The following is a 12,830-nucleotide window of genomic DNA, read 5'->3' on the forward strand; positions in this document are numbered from 1 at the left end:
CATTTTCAGTGTGAGGTAGGGGTTCAGTGGGTAGAGATGGGTGAATTTCAAATCACTTGGAATCAGGGTTTGGTTCAAAGATGTAACCAAGTGTTAAAGTGCTTTGCTGATGCCCATCAAATTATTGAAATGTAGAAACTTCAGTACCAGAACAAGGCAGCAGTCCCCCCCCTTACACAGTTTCCCTTTTTCCAACAGTGCTCAATAGAGACTAGTGACCCAAAGAATGACTTAAGACATTTCCAAGGGAACAATTATGGATTAAGCTGACCACAGGAACTTTAGTATTTGGCTTAAACTATGAAGCTTAAGTCACTTTGTTTGTAATACTACTCTCTAGTATACTGTGGACACTCTTATTACCTCTTTGTTTTTTGGGTTTGTTTTTTTCTTAATCCTACAAAGCTGTTGGCCTGAACAATTTCTTATTGCAGTGAGTTTCACAGACTAAATATGTTAGGGACAGTGTGTCTGATCCATTGATTATATGTATGTCCCATTCTTTATGTATCTTATCATTGAATTTCTTTAACTCTGCAGCAATGATCTGTATACATGGAGTCCCAAGTTCTTTTTCTCAAAGTAGAAAGATGTGTTTGCCACATGCACTTGCAATTCAAATTATCCCTGTCAAGCAATATGACCCTGCATTTGTCAATACTGAATTTCATTTGTGATTGTGCTGTCCATTTAATTGGCTTAGCTCAGACTCTTAAAAGTGCCTCACCATCTACTGCTTCTTGACAAACAAAAATAACTTTGTCTGACCTGTGAATTGTATCACAGCACTGTTCATCCCCTTTTTCCATATCATGAGTAAAATATGGAACAATATATACCCAACCCAAGCGTTTCAAGATATAAATTGACCCACAATTAATGGTGGTTGGGAAGGAACTTTCCTTGTGGAAAGCTCCTTCCATAATTCCCTCGTATAGGAATCATGCACATAATTTTTAAATGATTGATACTAGCCATTGTAACATACAGGATACTGCTCTATATGGGCAACTGGTCCAATCTGATGTGACAATAGCTATGTTCCCAAACTTCAGAAATTTAAAGAAGATTTAGTTAAGCAGATTGGCAGGGTGAATATTTTAGGAACTATATTACACAATCCTAGTGGCTTGGATTCCCTAAACATAATACCCTACTCTATGGCGGAGCAATAGGATATGAAAATGGAAGCATGTCCCCCAGCATTGCTATGTTTTACAAGGAGCATTGCAAATTGTAAAAGTTAATTCCTTAGCTTTGACAGTCTTCATGGGCTTTTATTTTTTCCCCAATCTTATACATCACACTAATTCAATTTATCTTGTCCATTTTACTCAAACAACTGAAACAGATCTCTGGTAAATTAATGTGCTATAGATAATTTGGAATGCAGTGCCAGAATTCAATGCACACCAGCACTACTGTATTACCTAAGGATATAAGATTTTAATTTAAAAAGTTAAAGGTCCATAAATCACATTCTATCTACACTTGTCAACGTTTCTGACAACCTGCTTTAACATCTGGGATTATTTCCTTCTTTATCACAGAAGAAATATTTTAGTTTAACTCCCCTTCACCCTAAAAGGTACAGAGGGAACCTAAACTTATTTAGGAAGAGAAGGAGAAGACACCAAAACACACATGTAAACTGAATAGCTGCCTTGCTTTCACACACACTATTCTAACATTTGGGAGTCATCAAACTTCAGTATGGATGTGAAAATGATAAAAAAAAAATCACACTATGGATATGAACAAGTATATAAATGAAACAATCAACATCAACAAATCAGCAAGTTAGCCACACCTATGGAAAAATAACCAAAAGCACAAATGCTGAATAGGAGATAACTAGCTGGTTAATAGCATTCCCAAGAAGGATATGGGGGTTTTGGTGGCTCATAGACTCAACATGCATCAGCAATGTATGCAGCCACGAAAAAAAAAAATTTGGATGAATCAATAGAAGTATTTGGTGAAGGCATGTGTGGCAATGGTGCCATCCTGTTTAGCACTGGTTAAGGGTGTCAAACATCTACCCTGTGGACCAGATCTGGCCCACAGAGCTGCTCTATTCAGCCCCTTGAGCTACTGGCAGGCCACCAGAAGTTAGGGGGAATGGCCAGGGAAAGTGACCTGCTGCAGAATCTGTGGTCCTCAGGCCCTGGTGGACATGACAATCAGCATCAGAAGGGTGAACGAAGGCTGATTAACTCCTGTTGCTCTTCACCCACATCACCTATTGCCATTTCCATAACTCTACCTTCTCATGATGGAGTCAGAGCTGGAGTGGCTTGGGACATAAGGAGGTAGCTGCTCCAGCTCTGATCCCAGGCACACAATGGTGACTCTGGCCCCAACCAAATGCCTCAGGTCAGAGCTGGAGTGGCAGCCACTGCTTTCTCATGCCCTCTGTTGGAACCCTACAGCCCATAAGGAACCCCACAGTCCAAATCCAGCCCGGGACACAAGTGAGTTTAACAGCTCTCCTCTAGTGTAGTGTGCGCAGTTCTGAGATCTGAATTTTGAAAAGTGTATGGAGAAGTCAGGCAGGGTCCAGAGCCAGGCACTAAAATGATAAAGGGGTTAGAAGGCAAGCCTTATGAGGAGAGGTTTAGATATCTAGGCAAGTTTAGTCTGGATAAAAGGGGATTAAGGGAGAGCATGGGAGCAATTTTCAAATATTTGCAAGGCTGATAAAGTTAAGGGAGAACAACTGTTCTCCCCTGCTGCCAAGGGCAGTGCGCGAAGCAATAGATCTAAATTGCAGCAAAGCAGATTTATACAACGGAAGGAAAAACTTCCTTGCTGTTAGAACAGTGAAGCAATGGAATAGATGGCCCAGGGAAGTTGTGGAATCTCCCCCCTAGAGCTTTTCAAAAAGAAGCTGTATAAGTATTGCTCTGGGATGATTTAGTAATAGCATTCATGCAGTCATGCACAGAGTTGAGCCAGATGACCCTGGGAGACCCTTCCAATCCTAGTATTCTTTGATCCTATAATTTAGGCACTTGGATTATGACCCAGATATAGTTACTGAGACAACATATGTATTATAATCCCCAGTAACCCGCGTGTGGGGAAGGGGTTGCAGCCTGCATTGTGTTCCACGATGTCCTGACTGCACCGCTGTCAACAGAGAACATAGGTAATGCAAAGCTTTGGCATGTCTACACTTTACCGCAAAAAAAAGAGACTGTGGTGTAGTTGTAGTCTAAGAAGCTGCTGCCCACGAGAAACAGGATGGGAGAGAAGGCCCCAGGTGCCATTCTGCTTTTCCCTGAGCCTGAAATATAAATTCCAAGTGTCTGACAGCCCTGCCTCTACTGAAGACAAAAGCAAACCTCCCACAGGGCTGGGATTTTCTGAAGAGGAAAGAAAAAGACATAAGGAAAACATTTTTCTTAAATATTTGCAGAGACCAAAGATAAATTAAAAGCCATTGCCGCTGCATCTATTTATTGTAATTGAGGCTCTGTTCCTCTGTTTATAGCCTGCCTTACCTCTTATTCTCATGCACTTTTAAAATAGGATGACCCCCAAAAGGGATGCCTAGAGCAAGTAGGTTCTTCAAAGTGTGAGCAAGTATGGCACAATATGATTAAAGGTAAAGTGTCTTTTAAATTCAAATGAAGAATTAACAGTGTTAAGCAGAAACTGTTCTCATGGCCAGTTCGGCTAGACTAAAAATTACCCAAGGAGAGTGAACCAAAGTGACAGGACTGGGCAGGTGGTTCTCCCTACAACCAGTGGAGGAGTTAGGCACCTTTAAAGGGCCATTCAGAGTTTCTGCGGAAGGAAGCATTTAAAGACATATAAATAATAAATGCCAGGTACAGGAGTCTGTCTGAAACCCTACCCCCTTCAGAACTTATGCTTACATTAGGTAGCTCCTCTATTTGGAGGACAGACATCCAGAAAGAAGCAGCTGTTTGTGTGCCTAGCACATACCTACAGCACTGAATTCAGTACAAACCAGGACTGGTGATGTACCCTGTGCGGGCCGGGAGCGGTCCGAGGCCCTCGGGGGCGCGCGGTGGGCTGTGGCCAGCAGCCCTGGCACGTGGGTCGGGGAATGCAGGCCAGCGGACTAGAATTAGGCACGGACGCTTAGCGGTTGATTAAAGATTATTTTACTTACACCGTAGATGGTCGCGGTGCAGGCAGGAAAAACTTGCTTGTGTTGCAGTTACAGACAGACATGTGCTAGGCTCCACAACACGAACTCGAACAAGACCCGCAGAAAACTCGAGCCTCTTGAAATAACTCTGATACACACACTCTGGATACACACACTCACGAAGCTTGCTAGGCTCCGTGGAACAAGCGCACAGGGAAGGGGTTCGTCGAGGGATCGCGCTCGGCGGCGGGGAGAGGCCAGAGGTTGATCAGACCCCTATAGCCTTCTTAAGGCACACGCTGGGTCCGTTAGGCTTCGCAGCGCTTAGAGTTCTTCATGAGACGTGAAGTCCTCCTCCTCCACGAGATGGTTATGGAGTCCTCCAACTTGGGCAGAAACCGCTCAAGACTCTTATACGGCTAGCAAGCCAATCACTAGCCGCCACGTGGGAATAATTTAGAACTGGCCAATAGTGGGACACAAATTTGCATGCGGGTGGCGGGAATTCCTCTGCACCAGGGCTCTCTCTTTGCAACTGAGAAATGCACCCTGCAAAGAAAGCTCCTCGTGGCGGGAAATAATTTAGCAGTGCCGAAGCGCGCACACACAAAATCACACCCTTGGGTTGTGACATACCCTTCTTGTACCACTCAACATCTGGCCATGTGCCACCCCCCCCGCTCCATGTCCGCTCTCCCCCATCTCCAACCGCACTCCACCCCACCCCCACCAGCTCCACATCTGGCTGCACACCACCCCCACCACCCACTCCACGTCCAGCCACCAGGAGTACTCTTATTAAAAAGGGTAGAAAACCCCTGTACTATAGGAACAAAACATTCAGAGGTAACAACTATTTGGGGAAAGGATATCAAAATAAAAAAAGAAATCAATTACAGTGAAGGAACACTCCAAACTGATTTAAAGATGTTTTCACCTTGTTAAAAATCAGCCAGCTCATCTTTTTCATGTATTATCATGCTCAACACTTGGCCTATATCCATTTTAAGCACCAGGGGCCGGTCACACAGGATAATGATACTCCTGGGGAGTGGGTTGTTTAAGTCTAGTGTTTCCTACTCAAGGACAGATATAAAACTTAAGAGCTGATGCATCTGAAGAAACACAGAGTTAGTCTTCTTGCATAAGTCAGGAGGATATTTAAATATTTCTTTTTCTTTTCCCTTTTTGTTTGTTTTCTTTTTAGAATATTGCATTATAGTAAAAGGGGGTTATACAAGAAAGTCCCCTCCCATCCCCTCTCCCTTTAGTGACAAGGAATTAGGATTGTAGCCACTCAGCAAGATTTTAAGTACAAAATCAGCTTATACCTCCCCTAACATTACCTTACTTCCATAAGAAACAGGAATAACATCCTTTGGAAAACTTCTCCTGTTTTGCTACCCAGTGCATTTGCTCATCTCACCCTGATGAGTAGTGTCAAAAATTTGAATGAAAGTTTCTCAAGTACAGTTCACTGAGATTTATTATCAAGTCTCTTCTCCATATATTCAGCATGACGGAGCATCTCTTCTTTGGTTTCTGCTATATATCTATGGTCATATAATGAGTGGTTAAAGGCAGGAATATGTACTCTCGTTCTCAAACAAAAATAAACCTCAGGTTAAATAATCACTCTCAACTCAGAACTGGCACCTGAGTCTGTTGTGGTCAAGCTAAAGAAATTATAGTTTAAATTATGGGTATGTGAAGCACTTTGGGGTTGTTCCAAACCTAGGTCACTGTTAATCATTTCAACAAGCCTATCAGTTTGCTTCACATTCCAGAACAGTTATGCATTTGAATTTCCCTGAGCAGTTTATGTCTCCCCAGGCCAATTTGTTTTTATGGACATCTTGGGGACATTGGAGACAGTTTGTTGTACCTTGTTAACATAACCTGCAATAACCACTGGTACATTAATGAAGATAGCTCTACCTTTTCTATTTGTCAGCAACATTTAATTTAGAAAACACAATTAATATATGCAATGTTATTGTGTCTTTCCCTTTTATGAGCCAGTTAACTTGGATTTATTAACTACTGAAAGCACTGGAGGTTCAATCAATACAGTGTACTTCTAGCATGTGAATCAACATTATCAATCGTTTGGGCGAGATGCAAAACCTAGGAGCAGACCCCTTGAGAAGATTACAGAATTTGTGACGTTTCAAAAAAGGGAGAAATGTTTATTTGGTCTAACAATTAGAGAACCACAGACTACAGTCAAACTTTACATGTCACTATATAATGGTCATATAATTTCCAGGTCTTCTGACTGAAAACTACTTTTTGAACTACTGTATAAGAAAACCTTTATTAGCTAAAATATTACTGCAATTTATGGGAACTTCTGTACTGGTTAGTGAGAAACGAGCCAGTGAGAAACAGTTGAGCAAACCTGATATTCCTTCCAGCAGAGGTCAGTAGCACATATAAACAATAACTAATAGATTTTATTTTCTCAGAAGCATCTTGGGAACCGGCTTTCTTCTTAAATTTCTAGTGTGGCTTCAGTATTAGAATCATTGGGTGTTTCAGATGGAAGTACACCATTATAATTTAGATTATACTTTTAATACTTTATAAATTATGGTAGAACTCCTTGTAATATAAAATACAATGCTAATATGCTGCTTTGCTTTAAACATATAACTTGATTAGTATCTCTTACAGTGCATTGCTTATCGTGGGTTGAAAGTAATATTTCAAAAATCTATGAGGCCACTATTAACAAGGCTGGAATACTAATGGTTCATTTTCTTGAAAGCGCGTGTGATTTTTTTTTTTAATTGTATTTATCTACAAATTGAATGAGTTCCAGAAAAACTGAAAACTATAGCCATGCAAAATTATTAACCCAACCTCAGCAACCTCTTTTTCTTTTTGTTAAAAAACATCTAGCATATGTAAATAAACAAACATAGGTCTACATATTCTCTACATTTGGGATTTTAATTAGGTAACAAAATTAAAAATGGGAAAAAAAGGAAAAATAGGGAAGTGTGATAGTCAGTCAACATCATTGAATAGCAAACAAAATCAATCACTGAATGAATATGCCTACTTTTGTTTGCTGTGAAGTTTGCAGCTGAACTATTAGTTATTGGCCTTTAATGGACAACATCAAACTTCATACGTAAGTACCTTTTTCTTTGGCAATACATGTAAGACATTCATCACTTATTATTAGGACTGAGCAAAATTTTCTGTTGAAATTGTATCTGATGAAAAATTAGAGGATTTGACTATTTATAATTGTCATCATATCATGGGAATTTAATCATATCGTGGAAATTTTCATCATATTGAAAAATTGAAAACCATAGGCTGGATTCTTTGGGCAGAGTCCATCTCCAGATTGTGCAGTGGCTTTCTCTCCATGGTCTTAGGCAGGTGTCTGGATGTCTATCTTGCTGGGATCATTTGATCCCTGCAGACTTCCTGCCTGTGGCAGGGGTGCTGGACTCGATCTCACGAGGTCCCTTCCAGCCCCTAATGCCTATGTCTATGAAATCTATGTCCTGCTGAAACATGAGCTGTTCTCTTCCATGCCTAAAAGGCACTATCTGCTCCTTCATTCCCCAAGCATAAGCTTTGTGCAAAATGGCACAGCTGGCATGGTAACCTCAACTGTTCAGACCCTGCAGCACTCACAATAAGCATATGATTATGATCGTCTCTCACAAATAGGGAGAACAAAGTTGAAAAATGAAGATATGCTTGGAGATGAAAGCATGATGCCTTTCATTCATTTTAAAGTGAAAGTCAGATAGGAACAAAATGCCATGGTGAACCCTAAGCGAGGAAAGCATTAGGTGAAGAAGGATTGATTATTTTAATGTGTTCCAAGAACAAGAATTGTAGTAATTTTCCTTTTCCTGATCACATTATAACAGGACAAATATCACTCCTGGGGACTGAAGAGGTCCAAAGATTTCTCTAAGAAAAGGTCAGCTAATAACTATGTATCAGAAATAGGAGATACTAAGGGCAGAATCACATTTCATTGTGTGCACCTAAATGACAGTTACAAACTGTGTAAATGCCATCTTTGGCACCTACTCACAGTTTGCTGTCCTATTCCACGTGCAGGGTAGACACAAGATTTCATCGAACTATGGAGCATGCTCAGCAGCTTGTGCTTTAGCCAGGTAGGTTAAGAGGAGGAAAAGGGTAGTTCTCCCATAATTTGTCTCAGTAATGGTCTGAGTCACTCACTAGGGAGGTAGAAGAGCTAGATTTTAGGTAGGCCCTCCACTTTACTACATAATATGATTCCCAGAGCAGTGCTTTAGACACAGGTCATGTGCTTAGTATTAACCAAAGCCTCCATCAGCTCTTGATTTTGAAGATGGCCCTCTAGGCAGCCAAGAGAGGGAAATGTGTAGAGTCAGGAGGAAGAGAGCAAGCTATAGGGTGTGTGCCTCAGCAGTATGGCAACCCTGTATGAGACAGTCCCTGCCGCAAAGAACTGACAACCTCTGCAGAAGAGATGGACAATGTGTGAGAAAATGAAGCATACCATTAGCAATTTATAATGGTAAGTGTGTATTTGTTGACTGCATACCCTTATTTAGAAACATGAGCAGAGAGGCTGTTCTTACTGTAATTACAACACGTTAGAGCAGATTCGATTCATCGAGTCTGCTGCAGCATGGTAATTATTGCACTCTAGCAGACTCCAGCATCATGTGTATAAGTGTTCACATGCTGAAAAATGGTGGCAGCGGCACTTTAACTAAAGCTTATCAAACAAGCTTTAGCTAAAGTGCCCCACCACCATTTTTCAGCGCAAGAACGCTGATACACGTGATATACTCAAATTAGTAGAGCACTGATATACTCTAATTAAGCCTTCCTCCCCTCCCCCCTGAGCATGTCTATAAACATCCACAGAATCATAGACAATGAGGGCAGGAAGGGACCTCAGGAGGTCACATATAGTCCAACCCCCTCTTCAAACCAGAACCCCCCCCAACTAGATCATCCCAGCCAAAACTTTGTCAAGCTGGGCCTTATAAACCTCCAAGGATGGCAATTGCACCACCTCTCTCGGTAACCCATTCCAGTGCTTCACCACCCTCCTAGTGAGATATCACCCTTCAGCACCATCCTCCTGGACTGGCTAGCCCCCATTTGTATGCATGCTGAATGATTTGGGGGATATTCATACCTCTTTTTACTGTTTGTTGGCCTGGGTTTTACTGTCTGGGGTTAAAGTGGGCAGGTGGATCCCATTTTGGGCTCACTGATGCTCCCTTCTAAAATGAAGTATGTCGTTTCACAGGTATTACTAATGGACAGTTATACAAACATCACTGAAAGGTCAACACTCACAATAAACTTTGCCAAGATCTTTAGTGAGGTACCCTCCGTTTTAAGGCGGAGGTGGTTTATGTGTGAGAAGCAAGCGAGATTCTAGACAAAAGTTATTCCCAGGATGGCCTTGTGATTTGTCAAGTACTCAAAGGGAAAGTGTGTGTGAGCACAAATCCCTGTAGTGGGTTCAGGTAAGAACTAGATATTCATTACATCTCAAAGAGCTGAAATCCATGAGCTGCTGTTGAGTAGGTATTGTTCTTCCCTCTTCCAAGTGAATGCAGTGGTCGTGACACTTCTGGGAGGTAGAAGAGAGAGTTTTAGTGCATTCAGGCAGCAGGGAGAAATTGAACTTATATATTCTAGTCCCAGTGTGTTTGTGCTAAACTTTGAGCTATTGCCAGAGACAGCTGTAGCAAGGTGTGGGGGCTGGGGCAAATCAGCCTGTGCGGGGACTATATGCGGTGGCAGAGAGGGGCGCGGGGGTGACAAGCAGCCAGATGCGAAGGCTGCCTGGCACTGTGGGGCACCCCAAAGTGTGGGGCCTGGGCCAGTTGCCCAGATTTTCCCCCCCTAAGGACAGCCCTGGCTATTGCACAAGGTGTCTGACCCCCAGGAAAAGAGCTGGCCACTCCTTGTGTTTTAAAAGTACCTAGGGCACTTGCTTCTTGGAGAAGGTCAAGGGCTGTGAGTCCCCAGAGCAAAGAAGTGCCTCCCAATAGTACTGAGTTATTTGACTGATCCTGGAGAGGCAGTGTTTAAGGCTGAACTCCACGTTTCCCACTGGCTACCCAGAACAGCTCCTTCCTCAGCGTGCTGCCTGTGGTGAGTCCCATTGTGAGGCATCTAACTTTCTCCAAGCATTGTATAATGGGCCTAAAAGATGCCTAGGAGATAAATATTGTGACACTAAGTGGTACAGAGCCTAAGTCTCTTTGGGGTTCTTGGTGGGAGTGTCTTGCTGAAGGTCATATTGGAAATGAGTGACTGAGCAGGCAGAGCACGTAAATCCCTGGCCAGTGCAAGAACATCCTTCCTTGACCTCAGGTTTTTTTTGTTTTTTTCAGAAAGCAAAGTCATGGAAAAATGCTGGCACCCCTTTTCCAAACACACACACTTCCTCATCACCCAGAAAGCTAATATTTCCCGTGTTGTATTTTGTAACAGAAAAAGCTGAACTGAGGGCAGAGAGAGAGAAAGATGAAATGATGCAATATCATAGCATCATAGAAATTAGGGCTGGAAGGTCGTATAGTGATGCACCTGCCAACGCAGAATTGTTCCTGAGAGAGCCATTTCCAGTGCTTTGTCTACTCTTGTTTTAGATTACGGCACTATTGCATATTTTAATAGATCTCACTATGTGAAGGTTTGGCTTGATATTCAGCTTAAATCTTCTTCCCCTATATTTCATCCCATTATTCTAGTTTCTATTAAGGCTCTTTAAATGAGATTCTCTACCGCATTTACAGTGGTCTGTGCTTCAGGAAAGAAGCAGAATGCAGTGCAGGAAGCTGAGTGTAATAGTAGTTGATATATACTTTGCCCTCCATATACAGGGCTGACTTGTTTAACCCATCCTTTCCCAACTTAGTTCTTTCAATTTTCCTTCCTAAAACAAGGCCACTAGCCATGTTACTTACTCTTCTCTAAATATAAGACATAACGTTATTTTAGCTAGGTTCAAAAAGGGACTGGACAAATGCTTGGGGGAGCACTGCATCAGTCGCTATTGAGCGTGGCAGTTAGGGGTACACCCAGCTGAATCAGAGCTTCCTTGACCTTCAATGCTGGAGGCTGAAAATGAAAGAGGAAAAGTGGGGGAAAGAAACCCTGGATCATACCCAGTTCATTCTTCCTTTCAGCATCCACTCTCTGCCACTCTGTGGCACAGGATACTGGACAAGGTGGATGTATGGCAGCAGCGGGCAATTATTTCGAGTGGAGAGCTGTTTACTGAGTTTTAGCAAGCCATCAAGGGCTGCATGACAGGCAGACAGGGGCAGGTAAATATTAATTTTCTAAATGTTTTAGGGGCCCCATGGGCTGCATTTTGCCCACCCCTGATGTATGGTCTGACCCAGTAAATGGCAGATTTTATGTTCTTATGTTTCTAACAGAAGAAGAGCCATTTACTGGGTCAGACCATACATCCACCTTGCCCAGTATCCTGTCTCACAGAGAAGAATCAGTAAGCATTAGCTAGAGTTCTCTGGTCCCTTGGACCCCTTAATATTAGCCTTTGACTTGCACTTCCATTCCTGTTTCTTTATGCTTTGCCCCAAGCATTCAGGTGTTATACAGTTAGGGTGAAGTTACACATTTCACTTAGACCATACTGGGTGCATCTGCATAAGATGCTATGTTGCCGTAGCAATGAGCTCCCCCACTATAGCATGTTCCTATGGCAATATAGTGGCTAAAGTAACTGTTCGCTGCCAGCACAACGCAGTAAGGGCTGTTACCGAACTGTCATTTAGTGCTTCCAAAAACAAGTACTAAATGACGGCACAGTAACAACGGCACTGTAGGGACACGTGTAATTGCGCCCACTGAATCTGTGAATTGTTAAGCAGTGTTAAAGTTAGACTGTGTTGTGAGCAGGTGCATATTAAGTATTAATACTGTTTCCTGCCTGCTCAGCTCCAAGTTGCCACTAGCAGGGGTGTGGCAAAGAGCCAGGACACCTGGTTTCTGTCCCTGCTCTAGGTGGAGGGGAGCGGCTGGGAGCAGTGCAACCTGGGATGCTGGAGGACTGGAAATTGCTCCTTTTGTTTCCGTGGAGCAGACTGAAGTTCCCCTACTATGGGCTAGGTATCATGACCTAGAATTAACCCTTACCTGAAATGACATAACTTGAAGATGCTCAGAGGTAGCATGATTTAACAAGGTTTAATGTGGAGTGGCTTGCATTTTAAGTGTCATTAGTATGGTCTAAGTGCAATGTGTAACTTCACCCTTGGTGGCCTCACTCAAGCCACGGAGGAGGGATTAGAGCTTCCTGATGCACCTAGATACATTGTGCCTATATGGCAAATAGATCTGTCTCACATTGTGGCAGTGTGTGGATGCTGAGGGCAAAAGGTAAGCAGGGCATATCTAGAATTTCCTGCCCTCCACCCCAAACTCCTTCCTTTTGAGCTTTCAGCATTCATAAACTGCCTCTAGATGATCTACACCATTCCTGTATTAAGACCCCAGCACTGATGTTTCAGTATATGTATGCTCTGACCGTTTTTTACTTACTGCCACAATATATTGCAAATTCATCTCTAATGTTATCTCACACCTTTGCTGTTTCTGGCATGCTAGGGATGCACTGAAGGCAATAAGAGTTTTGCTCTTGACTTCTAAGGAGGCAGATCAACCCTAGATTTGTTTTTGT

Source organism: Alligator sinensis, unplaced genomic scaffold (genome assembly GCF_000455745.1).
Source record: "Alligator sinensis unplaced genomic scaffold, ASM45574v1 scaffold780_1, whole genome shotgun sequence".
In the NCBI taxonomy this organism is placed as follows: domain Eukaryota; kingdom Metazoa; phylum Chordata; order Crocodylia; family Alligatoridae; genus Alligator; species Alligator sinensis.